The 16,968-nt window shown below is 33.8% G+C and overlaps 1 pseudogene across 1 annotated transcript; it reads right to left on the bottom strand.

Annotated features, from left to right (window-relative positions):
• Positions 1-3,276: 3,276 nt before the first annotated feature.
• On the bottom strand, positions 3,277-4,521 carry LOC308506552 (protein ZNF365-like; annotated as a pseudogene). The gene has a single exon. The product of its transcript is annotated as a protein ZNF365-like (transcript).
• Between the last annotated feature and the right edge of the window lie 12,447 nt (positions 4,522-16,968).

The raw sequence follows: 16,968 nt of genomic DNA on the forward strand, positions 1-16,968 counted from the left end.
CGCAGACCTCCCCACACAACATTGGGAAAATATTTTTAGAGTTGGATGCTGTCATGCGGGGTGACAGGCCGGGTGTCAGCTCCCGCTCCCCACATAAGAACGCAGGACATGGTGAGACCAAAAAAGGAACACCCATGGAGCCATAGATACGGGAGTCATGCCACTATATTCTTGCTGGTGGTTGGGTTGGAGACACAGGAAGCAGGAGCTACACTGTCCACAACCCATCATCCTAACTGCAATCCGCACTTGCCAGTCACCATCTTCTCGTTAACCCCCATTTTCTGCTAGCATAGCCATAGCAGTTATATTAGTGCCCAATGACTCACTGGTTACAGCTGACAGCCAACTAGCCACAGCTGATGGCCAGCCAATCACAGTTGATGGCCATTTACTACCTGAGCCAGCACTTTTCTGTGAGGCTGAGAGACTGGAAACTGCTCTCCAGGGCTCTGTCCTCACAGATGCACAACCTGGAGCATATAATCTGTAATATAGATCAGACTTCAAAAATTTTGCAATGAAAATGTGTTTTTAAGGGAACACCTGAAAATGTAGTTTTTTAACACAATGAAAATGTTACCAAGAAAATTTTGGATGGATTTTTCATTAAACTGAAAGTAAACAGCTGAAGACATATGGCTTATAGCCATATTTTTGAGAGATATCCTGAAGGAGTTTTCTATATTTTGAGCGTTTCACGAATTTATTTAATCCTTGGGGCAAGAGAGTGTTAAAAACTCTGAATATATGATATAGAAAATAAAGAATTTTCCTAATTTGTTATATACAACACTGTAGTTTATTACCAGAGTGGTTTTAGGCAACATATTGCATTTTCCCTTAATGTTCTACCTGTTTTCCTGGAATTCTGGGTATTACAAAAGCCTAATTCATAGGATAACTATGGAATTTGCATATTTCCAGCTGAGATTTTCTTACAATTCAAATATTTAGAGAAACAAAAACAGTTCTCTGACAACTAAATAAGTTACTTTTGTGTGCTTCCTCAGGACACTATATCGTTATTTTTATGAACTTCCTAAGAAATGAAAATTAGATTACTAAACAGCAATGTAGTTTACCATTTAAGAGTTTAGAAAAAGATTAATTCTTGAGTTATTATTTTTATATTACTAATATATTGTAAAATGAACAAAAAGTACTTTCTATCTTGTTAATTTCTCCATTAAAAATAGTATAATATATCTATCCAGTATATCTATATTCAAATGGATTTTATAAATATTACTCTAAAATTTTCTCTGCTTTCATGAGCATATATTACAGATTTCCACACATCATAAAGTTATTACTGATCTGTAGGTTTTAGAATAGTATTTATTTATTTTCTAGTAATATACAAGCAAGTATTCGGTATAATATAAAAGGAATAATAGTTGGTATTCCAAAATTATAGAGCATTTAAACATATTTTATTAATGTCCTGTTAAATGTTCGTATAAAATGTTGTTGAGAAAAATATGATACATTAATATAAAAATACTATTATGAGGATATATATATATACATATATATACATATGTGTATATATATATATATATACATATATATATACATATATGATGAGTAATATAATGCAGCAGAAATTCAGACTTTCAGACTTAGGAGGGAATGGCAGGCTGAATTCTATGATGCACCACCGCAGGAACTATTCCCCAGGAATGAGACTTTGAATATGAAGATAGATCATGCTTTTGACTATATTACCTTACATATGCAAAAGGAATTTTTCAGATGTAGTTAATAATCACTTGATTTAGAGTTAATGAAAGTGAGGTTATCTGGACAGGGCTGACATACTTGCATGAACCTTTTAAAACTAGATCATTTTCTCTACTTCTGGAAGAAGGGGAAGTCAGAAAACATAGCATAGAAAACATTTGTTGTGCCTTTGCTGGCTATGAGGATGAAGGGTGCCATCTACCACCAGAGAAAGACCTATAGATGCTGAGAATGACTCCCAAACAAGGAAGCAGGAACTTAGTCCTACAACTACCTGGATCTGAATTCTGGGGACAACCTGAATGAGTCTGGGAGCAGATGCTTCCCTTATACCTCTAGAGAAGAGCCCATTGCTGCCATCTTGCTGAGAGCCCAACCTGCCAGACTTCTGCCCACAGAACTGTGAGCTCATGAATGGGCATTGTTTTAAGCCATGAAATTTGTGGTAATTTGCCGTGCTACAATAGAAAACTAGTACAGAGGGATATTTTATGTAGTTTGAGATTATGTAATTGCCTGACAATATTGCAATAACAATCTGTATGTTAAACAACTCATGTTAATATTCAAAGTCACCTAGAATGATGCCTCACACATTATTTTTATAACACATGAACTCTCAAGAAGCAAAAGCCTAATAAAACTGACAACAGGACAATAAAGTAGCATAACATCATAAAGCAATATGAACAGCAGCATGTCTTGGAATGAGGATTTAAGGAAACCAGGTTTTATCCCTCACTCCCCTGTGGTTAATCCCTATAGACAATCTGGGCCTCAGTGTCTTTTGCAAAAGCAATTGAGTGTACTAAATTATTTCTAATAATTGATAAAGATAAAATCAAGTCTCAGACCTCTGAGACCTACCAGAGCTGGACCTACCTTACCCTTCTCTCCCCTAGCTCAAATGTTCACTCTGCCATGCCCCTCTCCCCAACATGGAACAGAAATGAGTGCTAACCATCTAGGGCAGTTTATCATCCATGCTTGAGTGGGAAGACCAAAGGGCTTGCCACCTGAGTACATGTACCTATGCAAAACCTGCTCTTCTCATTATGAAATTTTTAATAAGAAGTACTGAGTTCCCATGCTTCCTGGTATGAAACTTCATCTCTCACTACAGAGCTTCCTTGTCCTCTCTGTCAAGCTATATACCCACTAAGACAGAAATGTTCCACCCTTCTTTGCACTCCTAGGGGAAGTCACTCCTAACATAGAGAGAAGAAATAAAGAATACCTGACAACCACTCCACCATCTAGTTCATGGTGTGCTACCAAACTTTGGTGCCTCATATCTCTTGAGGATAATAATAGCTCTTCAAAGAACTTAACAAGAATAAATGAATTATGAACGCAAAGCATTTAGAAGAGTTCCTGGTAAGTGTTCATTGTTATTCCGGCTTTGTTCCCCTCCTTTAAGTATACGCTGGTACAAGTGTGCCCACGTGTTTATTTACCATATGATCCATATTAGCATTTAATCATGCATTCTCTCTGCCTTGTGTTTTAACGACTATAATTGCATATGTTTTATCTTTTTCTAATTTGTGCAGAAGGTTCTGGAGGGCTTTTTCTCTTTCCCTGCAATGGTCCCACACACCCAGCACAGAACCTGGCCCACAAGGCTCTGTAAGAGCTCTTAAAAGAACTGAAGATAAATAGTCTGCAGAGTTCTCTTGGGGACTTCGCCTGTTGGTGAATGGATTTAGCAGGCTGCATGCTGGCTCTATCATCCTTGGCTTTTCATCCTTTGGATAAAAACAAGTCTTTAGATTGGGGTAATTATTCATTGAATGTGGGTGCTCTCGGTTTGGCATGTGGATGTCCTATTTGAGGAGCTATCTGTGAATACGTGCTCACTGATGTTTCCTCAGAAGCTGGCAGCCTGCTGGCTATGATAGTACTCTTAACTGATTTTCCACTAGTTCTGCCCATTGCAACAGATTCCCAATAAAGTCCTGGAGCTGAGTTTTCCCTTGAACCTCCTTCTCAGCTGCTGCTTTGAGGAAATGGTGGAAAGTAACAACTTCTTCCTTCCTGAGAAGCTCCTCCTAGGATTCTGTCAGGTGCTGCCTCAGCCCAGCGATCATCTCCATGGCCACATTCACCTGTCTTTTCAGGACCCGCTCTCATCTCTGAGCTTCCTGCTTTTTCTGAGTCAGCAGGACAAAAGCTGCCCGAACTTCCAACAGTTTGGCAGTTTTTTGGGTCAACTCTTTGATGAATGTATCGATTTTCTTCTCCATGGTCCTGTCTACAGCTTCCACCATCTGATTAAACTTTTCTCTGACGTGGGCCTTGAAAGCAGCTTTGGTGTCTGAGGTGGTAAGTCTGGGACTCCATTGAGGCCCATCCAGTGAGTCTGCAAGTAGGTCCACTGCAGTGTAAATCTGCACATAGGACACACAGGACACAGGTCTCTGTGCCACCACTTCAAATAGGCTTCCTGTCCTTGAGTAGTCATGAGAAATGCTAGACAAGTTAACATAGTAAGTTTCTGCTTCACCACTTTGCCACAACTCTGCAATTTTCCCTATTTCAGGGGTTCTGAGGAAGTAACTAGGTCTGTCTTTGAGGAATGGACAGAGGTTGCATTTTGTCAAGAAGTTTCCTCCTGGTAATTGTGATTGAATTCCAGATGGTCCCTCAATGATGATAGGCTTCTAAATCTGGTATGGTCTCCACACATCGGGCAACAGACTGGCAGGTACATGGCCACATTCTCAAGGGACTCCTGCTAGGGTTATCTGCTTTCCTCAAAGCCTTCTGTTGCATTACTCTAAAAGTCCTGACTTGGTGCTGCAGCTGCAGTTACTGCTGCTGCAAATGCGGGTGCCAGGGCTGTCAGTTGTATTGCCTTTAAATTTAGCATTTTTCACATTCCTACTAAAAATGGTATTCTTATGGTGATCATTTTATGTTTCATCATAGGAAATATTTACTTTTGTTTCCAATCTGCTGAATAGAAATGATAATTTTTCTAAAACAAATTACCACATAGTATAAGTAAATTAACACGAGGATAATTGCCAGCATTAAAAACAAAGAGGTCAAATGAAAATGTGGTGATTAGAAGTTTATTCTACCTCACCATGTCTTTCTGATACATATATGTCATCCTTTTCTCAAAACAAACTCAACATTATTAAAATCAAATCCTACCCTGGTAATGTGACATAGCCAAAGGCTCAGGGGTTCCCATTTTGAAAGTCATTTTAAATATGAATCTGCAATCTACTAGTCAAGATAAGACAATTATTTTCATTTGACGATGATCATTAGCCATCCATTACAGTGTTTTATTAATAAAACTTACTTTTTAAATAATTAAAATTTTAAATATTAAGTAATTAAAAATTAATGAGCTTTAAATAATTTAAATTTTTAAATAATGATTATGAAAAGGTATATTCCTATGTGCTGGGGGATATAAACTTAATAAAATTCAGTACATAGAAACCTGAAAAATTACTAAAGATACCAGCAAAGATGCTACACAGGCAAAGAGCATTTAATTTGAAGTCATAGCAACAAGGTCCTACTTATAGTGCTTGCACAAGTCATCCAACATTTCTATTTCCATTGAGAATGCTGCTTTATCAGGAAACTTTGTGAGAATCCTTAGAATATTAAAGAATAAAGCAAGGTAAGACTCTTGCATCCATAGGGAAAAACAGATACATGATTTTTAAATATTACTTTTATAAATTATGTAATACTCATGTAACTTCTAACCACTCTTATCATCAAATATTTATAAACACAAATATTAGTAAATAGATTAATCTTTAAGCTGATCCCCAGTAGGTCAAATAACCCTAATTATATCATTTTACAACCATTTATGTAGACTTCTTAAGATTCATTTAAATTGAAAGCAAGTTTAAATTTTAATAGTTAATAAAATATTAATATAATATATAATATTATATGATGTATATTACATGATATATTATAAATACTAAACGATATTATATATAATGATTTCTTTCTGATAGAGAGCAATCTATTTTTTGGTGTGAAGTGTTAGGGTCCAAATTTCATGCAGTGGTCTGGAGGGATAGCAGGAATAAGAGGAAACATTTTTTATAAGAGCATGGTAGCACATGACTGGGGTTGCTTAGAGGTAAAATCAAGTTGAAAAGCTGGAAAGAAGGAAGTAGCAAGCTATAGTCACACAATAGAAAAAGAAAGGAAAAGAAAAACTCAGCATTGAAATGATTTCCTGGCTTACACCCAATAATTGCCTGTCTTTAATATATTTATTCAAAATAGATTTCCTAGTACCCTAAGGAAGGAAACTGTGATCTGGAACCCTATTACTCTCTTCTTTTTTATAATCAGATTTACTAAACAGCCAATCAAAGATATAAAGGTGTTGTTTTTTAAAAACATCCTGTAGTGTTTGAGCCTCACAAAACAATGAACAAACTATGATTTCATTGTATTATACCAGAATTAAGGTATTTTATGGCCAGATGTCTGTCATCAAGCAATACCTTTGAAGGCCCAATAAAAAATGCAATTTTAAAACCTAATTTTATTTTTTGTGCTAAAAATGTGCTATGTGATGGTAGCATCAAATGGCCTAAATTAATTAGGAAAGAAAGAAGTATTTTAAACTTTCATTGAATAAGTGTTTTAATACAGGGTAGAATTTTGGACATCATTTCTAATAAAACACCTTTCAAAAAAAAAAAAAGTATGGGCCGCCCAGTGGCTCAGGTGGTTGGAGCGCCATGCTCTTAATGCCAAGGGTGCCAGTCGATTCCCACATGGACCAGTGAGCTGTGCTCTCTACAACTAAGATTATGAACAACACCTCTTCCTGGAGCTGGGCTGCTGTGGGCTGCAATGGGCTGTTGTGTGCTACCACAGGCTACTGTGTGCTACCATGAGCAGCCGGTGGCCAGCAGCGTGGATGGCCGTGAGCCTCCGTGAGCCTCCGTGAGCAGCCTACAGACAACTGGCAACGGACTTCCTCAGCTGGAGTGGGGGAGAGAGGGGCGAGAGGGGAAGTGGCAGAAGGGGGGAAAAAGTATTTTATCAAAGATAATAACCAGAAATAATATTTATATAATACCATCTACTAGCCACCGTTCAGATAATTATCTATCTATCTATCTATCTCTCTCTCTCTCTCTCTCTCTCTCTCTCTCTCTCTCTCTCTCTCTCTCTCTCTCTCTCTCTCTCTCTCTCTCTCATCTATCTATCTATCTGTAGGAATATATAAGCCAAGACAACCTTCAGCAACTTTTCATTCTCTCTGATGTAAGGATATAAAAATCTGTTGTTCTACTACAATAAATAAACCATTCCCTACCTCAATCCCTTTTTTAAAACCTCATTTAACAATGAGAGTGCTTTGACTGTGAGGCAACAGCTAAGACATGTGTTAAGATTCCCAGTTTGGTTCACTTGTAGTGCCACCTTTTTCCTTCACTTTTTTATTAGTACCGTTCATTCAACTACTGCTCTGTAGAGGAGGATAACTTTCCCAGGTAGATATATGCTCTGTTTAGAAGCTCCAAACAGAATTTCAAGCTTGCTGTTCTTGATTTTTGCTGAATAGCACATGTCAGAGGTGGATTATAGTTATGTTGACAAACATTCAAAATAGCAGATCCAATAAAATGTAAATATAACCACTTTCAAGAGCCAATGTTTGTCATTGTGAACCAAACAGTCAATTTGTACTTTAACAAATATTCAATTTAAACATGCAAATCTGTAAATTTAGCAAAATATACAAGCCAATTATTAATTATGAATTAAAAAGGCTATTTTTGGTACCAAAAGTTGAAAGGTTGAGCAATGGCAGAAAGAATTAAAGCTTTCATCATTCATGCTGTGTCCACTTGAACAACCTGAGGCTTTCTGTTCACACTAGCTCTACTGTTATGATGTTATACTGCCAAACTTATACTGAATACATATTTTCTCATAATAGAGATTAACAAATTTGCAAGACCACATTTAATTATATAGTTAATATCAACAAAACATATATTTATTTAAATAGATACATTTGATTTTGTAATTATAAATGGTGTATTTTCATTTAAAAAATTGATCACGAAACATTTATAGTTGTAAGCAATTACATACAATTATAGACATGTATGTTATTATGTTATATTATATATGTATATACATATATACATATATACATATACATATATATACATATATAAAATTACAGTCCACAACAGCAGAAAATAAACATTCTTTAGAACGTTAGAAAAGAATAAACATTCTTCTCAAGTGCACATGGAATATTCTCCAGGAGAGAGCATACGTGAAACAATAAATCAAGTATCAATAAATTGAAAAAGTTTGAAATCATACCAAGCATCTTCTCTAAACAGTTGGAATGAAGCTAAATAACCCCTGATGACAAGTTGAATACCGTTTTATGAATTTATTATCCATTTGGATATTATCATTTGTCAAATGACTGTTCAAAGATGTCACCCATTTTTTAGTGTGTTTCTGTCTTTCACTTATTAATCTGTAAGAGTTCATGATACAAATCCTTTATTGGATATACATAATTTCAAATATCCCAGGCTAGAGCTTCTCTTTTTAGTCATAGTATTATCTTTGGTAAGCTGAAGTTCTTAATTTTAATGAAATCCAATACATCAATCATTGTCTTTATTGTTGGTGCTTTTTGTGTCCTCTGAGAAATCCTTGTCTGTCTTAAGGGTATGAGGATTTTTTTTCTATGTTGTATCTTCTAGAAGTTTTGGTGTTTTTACTTTTTTCATGATCTATGATCCATCTAGAATTGATTGTTGTGCATCAGCAAATTCGTAAAATAGTGTCAAAATATCTATTCTACATGGATATCCAAATGACTCTTCACCATTTATTTGAAAACTCATTTTCCCACTGCAGTGCAGTACACGTTTGTGACAATTCAAGTGATCACTTACATGTGGGTCTGCTTCTGGACTCTTCATTTTGTTTATTAGTCTTTTTGTCATTAAACCAATACCATATCTTTAATTTATTTTGTTTATAGTAAGTCTTGGTATCTAGTAGTCTAGGTGATTTTGCCATGTTCTTCTTTAATATTTGACTAGTTATGTTTGGTCCTTTGTATATTCAGCTTTTAAATTTCCAAAAGACAGTCTACTGAGATTTCACTAGGATTGCATTTACTATATAAATCAGAAATGATACTTAATAATATCCAGTCCTCCAGTCCATAAGCATGATACATTTATTCATTTATTTCATACTTCTTTAATATCTCCCACTAATGTTTAACAGTTTTCTCATAGAGGTGTAGGCTTTGTTACATTTATTTTTAGTTATCAAAAATTTTAAGATTATTGCAAAAATTTTTTGAAATGGTTTTTGCTAAAATATAAGAATACACTTGACTTTTACATCATTATATTGAGTTATTAACTGTAATAGTCAATCAGAATATTATTTTGTGTTTTATGTGTACAAGAATATGACACATAGTAAATAATACTATTTAATTATTCTTTTCCAATCCTTATCATTTTTTATTCTTTATCTTGTTTTAAGGCAAAAAATAAGGTCTCTGATATAATGTTGAATATAAGTTGTAAGAATAAGCATCCATCTCTTATCCCTAATTTGAGGAGATGAGTTTTCATTATTTAATTACTAATTAGAATGTTTATTACTGATTTTAGTGGTTATCTTCTGTGAGATCAAAGATTTATTTGATTCATAGCTTGTAATGAGATTTTGTTTTATCTCAGTGAGCATTGAATGTTATGAAATGGTTTTCTGCTTTGACTAGAATGATATTATTTCTTCATTTTTATTATATTAATGTTGATTTTCATATATTTAACCAATCTTGAATTCCTGAAATAGATCCAAGTTGGTCATGATTTCATATATACTAGAATCAGTTTTGCTAATGCTTTATTGAGTATCTTCATATCTATAGTCATGAGAGAAATTGACTTGAAATTTGTCTCTCTGTATTTTGCTATCAAGATTATGCTGGCTTCATAAAATAAGTTGAGACATATTTAGTTCTCTGTCCTCTGACAGGGTTTGAATAAGATTGATTTCTTAAGTGCTTTAAATAATTCTTTAGTAAAGCTATCTGGGCCTGGAGTTTTCTTTTTGGAAATGATTTTGTTTCATTTGTCTCTTTGGAATTCAATACCTTTAATAGATGTCTCTTGTATATCACTTTAGTGTTTTATAAGGAATCATCTCATTTAACCTAAAATACAGTAAGCCCTCACTTAATGTTTTCAATAGGTTCTGCGACTTTTTGCAAAATGACATACTCATACCACAATACAATTTTACCATAGGTAAACTGATACAAACAGGAGTTAAGTTCCTATGGCAACTCATCAACCTTATGAGAAAACAGCACTAAAAGAAACGACGTTATTCAAGGACCTGTTGTACAATGGTATAAAGTCATTCATAATAATATCTTTTTCTTTGTCTAACTGACTTTAAGATCTGAAATTATTCCTCTTTTCTATTCTTGATATTGATATTTTTTTCTATTTAAGTCTTACTAAGAGCTACCATATAATTGATTTAAAAAACAAAAAGACTTTGGCCATTTCTAAAGTTTAACTTTTGGCTTGTCAAACTTTCCTATAGTTCACTTATACATTTATATTCTATTTCTTTGATTAATATAGTATTTTTGTTGTTATTTAATTTATTCCCTTCTGCTATACTTGGCTTATTTTCTGTTCTTTTTTCTAGCTACTTCAAATAGGTGCTTACATAATTTATTTTCATCTTTCTGTTTTTCTTTTTTTTAATAAAAATTAAAAATAGATTTACCATATGATCCTGCATTTCAAAAATATGCATTTAAGTTTATGAATTTCCCTCTAAGCTCTCTTTCCGCTATATTTCTCAAAATTTTGTGTTTCACATTTTCATTTTTACACAATACAAAATATATTTTCTTTGATATCTTTATTTTATCCATGAGTTATTTAGAAGAGTGTTGCTTAATCTCCAAGCATTTGGGATTTTCTAGATATTTTAAATTATATTTTGCTTAAATCCACTAAAGTCAAAGTACATACAAGTATTTTCTATGACTGTAATGTTTTAAAACTTGATAAAATTTGCTTTAAGATAGAGAATATGGTTATTTAAAAAAATGTTTCACGTGCATTTGAAAAGAATATTTATTCTATAGTTGTGTGCAGCATTCCATATATGTTAATTAGGTAAAATTCATTATTTGTGTTGTTAAAATCTTCTGTCTTTATTAATTTTTGTCTTAGATACTGAGTGAAGGGTGTTAAAATTTCCAATATAGATTTGTGGATATTTCTGTTTTTCCTTTTAGTTCTGTGCATTTCAGCTTTATAAATTTTATAGGTGCACACATACTTATTACTGTATCTTCTTCCTGTTTAATTGGTCTTTTATTCAACATGAAATCACTGTTAGATATGAGTATAACAAGAACAGTTGTTGGTAGGCTTGTACTTCTGATCTTTATTGTTTTTCTCTTTAAACAAAATATATTTGTTTAGTTTGTGTTTTATAATCCAGTCTGACAATATTTATTTTTAATCAGAAAATGCAAATTTACATTACATGCAATCACTGATGTCTTTGAGTTTAAATACACCGTTTTTCCACTTATTTTCTATTCCCCATGTCTGTTCTTTGTTCCTTTTACCTTTCTTGCTTTCTTTGGATTAATCCAATAATTTCCATCATTCCACTTTTCTCATATTAACTTCATAAGTATATACTTATTATTCTTTTAGTGGTTACCTTAGAAATTACATGGATCCCTAACTAATTAGTCTCCCTTAAAATGATAGTTTCAGCAATTCCTGAACAAAATAAGTACCTTAAAGCACTTTAATTGTATTTAACTTCCTTCTACATTCTCTGCTATTGTTACTATGTATTTTAAATACATTATTATTATAAGAGTAAATATGAAATTTAAACTTAGTCAAAATATGTACTTTTTAACGTGTTCTCCATTGCTGCCTACACTTTTCTATTTTGGATCCTTTTCTTTCTGCTTAAAGAAAAAAAATATGTCTACTTATTTTTATATGCAGGTCTACTGACTACAAATTATTTCAGTTTTTATGTGTCTGAAAATGTCTTTATTTTTACTCTCATTTTTAAAGGGCATTTTCCCTATGAATAGAATTCAAGTCTCTGTTATTTTTTTTCAGCAGCACTTCAAAAATACTTTCCCATTGTTTTTTACTTTCATCATGTCCATGGTTATTTCTTCAATGATAATATATCTTTACCTAAGGGTATTTTTTAAAATTATCCCCTTGTTTCTGGTTTTCAGCAATTAATATTACAATGTGCCTGATCATAGTTTTATTTTTATTGTCCTGCATGTTTCATATAGCTTTCTTGAATCTGTGGCTTAGTGTCTTTCGTTTTGGGGAAACATAAGTGTTTAAAATATCTTTAATTTTCGCTTCTGACACATTTTATCTGTCATCTCTGTCTTTTATTCTCTGTCCCATACTTTCCAACTTTTTTCCCCAATGTGCTACTCTCTGGGTAATTTTTAACGCCTATCTTTCAGTATTCAGATTATCTCTTCTGCTGTATTCTAATCTATTACTGTACTAATCAATTCAGTCCCTAAGTTTGACAATTTTTTTCAGTTCTAAGAAAAATATATAATAATTTCCTTCTCTGGTAAAAATTACATCATTTTATATATTCCCTTGAATGTATTAATTCTAATTATTTCAAAGTCCATGTTATATAATTTCAAAATCTTAAATAATTTTGGCCTGTTTAGTTGTCAGCTGTTTCTCTTGCTTGCCTGCTTTGCGTAGACATCTTTTATCAAATGCCATACTTTGCGAATAAAAAAGTATAGAGGGTTTGGATCATTTTATATTTTCCCAGAGAGAGTTTAATTTGTTTTTCTGGGGCAGACAGAATACAGCAGATCAGCTTGGCCCAGTCTAGCATGGTCTATGGCTCTTAGAGCACAGCTCTTCAGAGGCACAAAATTAAAACCAGGAGTACTTATCAAGATCAGCTTTTCTGTGATGGACCCTTAACTCTTATTTTTGTTTTTCTGGTATCTTAAAACTACCAAAAATCTCTGATTAACTTTTTGAGTCTTAATAGCTGCTTTCTGCATGTTTTTTGGCAATCTCTCCTCATGTGCATAGGTTCTAAGTTGGCAAGTGCCTGCAATGAAGTGACCGGCAAACTCTTCACTTTACTATTTTGTGACTGCCTTCTCTTAGGTATCTTTGCCTTCTAGTGCTGGTTGTCTTGGTGGACTTAAACTTCAATCTTTGAGTTCCCATGGCCTTCTCTTCAGCCTCCATGCTCTGCATATTGAATTAGCAAATGGCCAGAGAAGGAAATGTTGCACAGAACATTTGCGTCACCTCAATGAGCTTCCTTTTCTTCCTAGATTTTAGCTTTTCAAGTCCTGGCTACTTGATTGCCAACTGATGCATTCATAGAATTGCTTTTTGTATTTTATCCAGGTCTTTGTGATTTTTTTCTTTTTCCATTTGGATAGTCTGTATGCTACCAGCTAGATCAGCATACATTCCCTTGTGGTTATCTTTTCATTCTAAAAGTAAGTTATAAATTAAAAGAGTTACAAAGTAGGGGAATACCAAGAGGGCACAGTAGGTACACGCTGTGCTTACCTTCTCATGACCACATCAAAATTACAACTAAACTACAAAACAACAATCATTGAGAATCACCTAAAATCTTGCTGAACCAAAGCTCTATAACAAAAGATGTGTGGAAGAAGCCATCTCAAGACTGGTAGGAGGGGCAGAGATGCAGAACAGGCTGGTCCCAGACCTGTGTGTCACCATTAAAGATCAGGACAGATATTTAGGCTGTGTAGGTCTCCCTGAACCTCTAGAAGAGCTAGAGGTTCCAGCCTTAACCCAGCCCAGGGTTCCAGTGCCAGGATGAAAAGGACCCATAATTTCTGGATGTGAAAATGAGCGGAGATTGTGACTGAGTGAGAATGGGTGTGGCTGCACTCCCAGGTGCTCCTCTTAAAGGGACTATGCATGGACTTATCCACCAACAGAATCAGTCCCTCTGAGCTCCAGCCAAATGTAATCTTAACATTTTCACTACCCCAGAAATTAATGCCTTGTTTTACATTCTCCCACATAAGTCCAATTGTGAAATTCTGCTGACAATTACTGCTGGAAATTTTGCTCCCTTGCTACATCACAAGATAACCTTAAAAACAAATCAAGTGTCTTAGCTAAATTATGACTACTTATAGCATAATACCTTTGGCAAACCATTAAACATTAGTCCTTTAAAGTCTTGAGAAAATGAAAGCATTCTGTCAGATCTTTGAATAAAAATAAATGAATGGAATAGTGACTGGGTGATTCATCAACATGATCAAAAGCTCTCATAAAATAAAACATGGTGAAGAGTTATATAAAACATAGTAAGTCATATAAAACATAGTAAGACAGACCCCATAATTATATCATATTTGAGAAATACTTTAAATATTGTGATTTTCTTACAAAATTTGGTAGTTTGGTAGTTAAAAACAACACAATTAGGACCTCAGTAATTACACTAACTAGGTTTACTTTTCACTTTCTTTTATGAACATACTTGCAGCATAAGTAAAAATTTGATATGTCCTCAGAACCCCCTAAGTCGTTGGGTCTTCACCTCATTAACACAAGTTCTCTCCAATCCCAGGAGTCTTTCCATGTCCCATTTCTTACCCCATTTCCTTCTCTCCTACACAACTTACTAAAATGACCCATCATCTATTATGTTGAACTAGGCTTCCTGAAAGCTATCATGAGGAAACATACAGCACAGCAGTTAGCAAATCAAACTGTGTAAATCTTGACTCTGGCCTTTTCTAGCTGTATGAATGTGGTAAATTACATTACAGTTATGAGTCTCAATTTCCTCATCTGTAAAATAAAAATAATGACATCTATCACAAGTGTGGCAGCAAGGAATGGAGCTAGAGTATATAAAGCCACTAGTATATATGAAGCCTATAATTAATACCATAAATGATCATTATTTTAATATGTTTTTTAACAAAAATATTTAGAAACAAATTAATAAGTATGTTTTTTACCAAATGAAGAGGTAGATTATTCACTAATAATTAAAGTATTGTGTACTATATTCCAAAATGTGGATAAACTCCAGTAGAGATTATCATTTTGTTATACTCCTTTAATGAAGAGATTTGATGACATTTGGCAATATTAACAGTTTGATAAATTAATAAGACTGTTGGTTATTTATCATCTACATATTTCAGTAAACAGTGGAGGAAGATTCACTGTTCATAGTAAACAGTGGTAGAAGTTTCCATAATGATGCTCTCCTAGTATCAGATCCCCTAGGGATATTCATTAAAATTCAACCTTTGGGTCACCCCTGAGAAGTATTAAATCAGAATCTTTGGGGAAGAGGCTGGGCATTTTCATGTCCACAAACACTCCAGGTAATATTTTCTACACATTACAGTTCGAGAACCATTGCTTCATTGTTAAGCATGTAATTAATCTTGCAGACCTTACTTTCCTATGTTTTACATCATCCCAACCAGAGATATTGTGATACAGTATTTGTATTCAGGCATTAATTACTGGAAGAAACCAGATAGAAAAAGTACTAGTGTAAAGTCATGATCTCAACTTTAAAGTTAGAAGGACTAGCTTGGCTATATGGGGAGAATTTAAGCTAAATTGATAATATCACTAACTCGGTTATGAAAACATTTTGACAAGAAGACAAATGCACCCACATGGTTTTAACAACAACGAATATTCTTAACTTCAGTACTTTCACTCTATGTATTAATATAAATGCAGCATAAATTTGTTTTAAATACTGAGCACTGTTAATGGTTTTTAGCATCCTGTCATCATCTCTCATACATTTTACTTTTTTCATTTAAGCACTTACTACATTTTCATTACATATGCTTTACAGTTGGATTTATATTTATTGATCCTCTCACAAGGTCAGACTCTCAGCTATATCACAGCAAGATCATGGGTATTTTGGTCTGTATCCAAAGCCAGCAAACTGTTAAGCACACAACATATTGTGATTATGTATAGGCTGAATAAAATTTGTGTTTTAAATATTGAAAATTTTTATCAGATTTTAGTCATGAAGTTGCAATTTTCCCTCTAAATACATGATCATAAAGTTTTCATAGTATCACAAATAAGGAGATCCAACACCCCATACTGGAGAATGCATGGGCTTTGGAGTCATGAGTTTTAATTCCATTTATATTACTGTAGCTAGGGAACCCATAGACAAGTTATTTAACTGCTTTTCTGTTTCTTCATCTCAGAAAGTTTTTTTTTAAAAACAGATAGAATGTAAATGACAATCAGATGAATAAGAATATCTCATAAATTCAGAAAGTAGCAAAAATATAGGCAGTAAAAAGAAACAGCAGAAATTTTGCTGGTTATGAGACTTCCAGCAAGGTTTCATTCTAGCACTAGCTGTTCTTTACTCTCAAAGTGACTTCTCATGGTAAACTGCAATACAAGTAGCTCATGATTTTAGAAATCCTACAGATAAGCAGTAAGTACTCACAGTGTTCAAATTCTTGAGTTTCTTAAAGGTACTCCCAAGAATTTCTTTTATTCTGTTAAACCTCAAGTCTCTGGGAACATAAAAAAGGTGAGAAAGATTATAATATATTGTTTTAGTTTTGTTATTATTTCCAGAAGCTCCAAAATTAATTCTTTTATACCCAAATGTATAGGACTAAAGGACTAAATATAATCAAGACATAATTAGGCATGTCATGCACTAATCATTAGGTAGGTTTATTGTTTATAACAGATTATGCACATGGAGTGTCAAATGCTAGTCCAAAAATGCCACATAAATGCAGCCAGAGCACTGCAAAGTGTTAAAGACAGTTATTATACATCATTTGATTTAGGTAGTATTTGTATGACATCAAAACAAATTCTATACATAGCAATATGCCAGTTGAGTACATTTAGTTTGGAAAATAATATTGATATATCAGATGTCACTTATCAATTCAACATAACACCATTGTTTGAGTGTAGACGAAGTTGTTAATCAGTTATTTTTTCTTCATAATCCAGGAACAAAATAGCCTTTTAAGAAAGCATTAAAGTCAGTCCTCTAGGCGTCAGTGTTCTGTGGTGTTGGAATCTGACTGCATGTCGGCCTGTGCACGCGACTGCCCAC

This window comes from Rhinolophus hipposideros, assembly GCF_964194185.1.
Source record: "Rhinolophus hipposideros genome assembly, chromosome: 13".
Taxonomy (NCBI): domain Eukaryota; kingdom Metazoa; phylum Chordata; class Mammalia; order Chiroptera; family Rhinolophidae; genus Rhinolophus; species Rhinolophus hipposideros.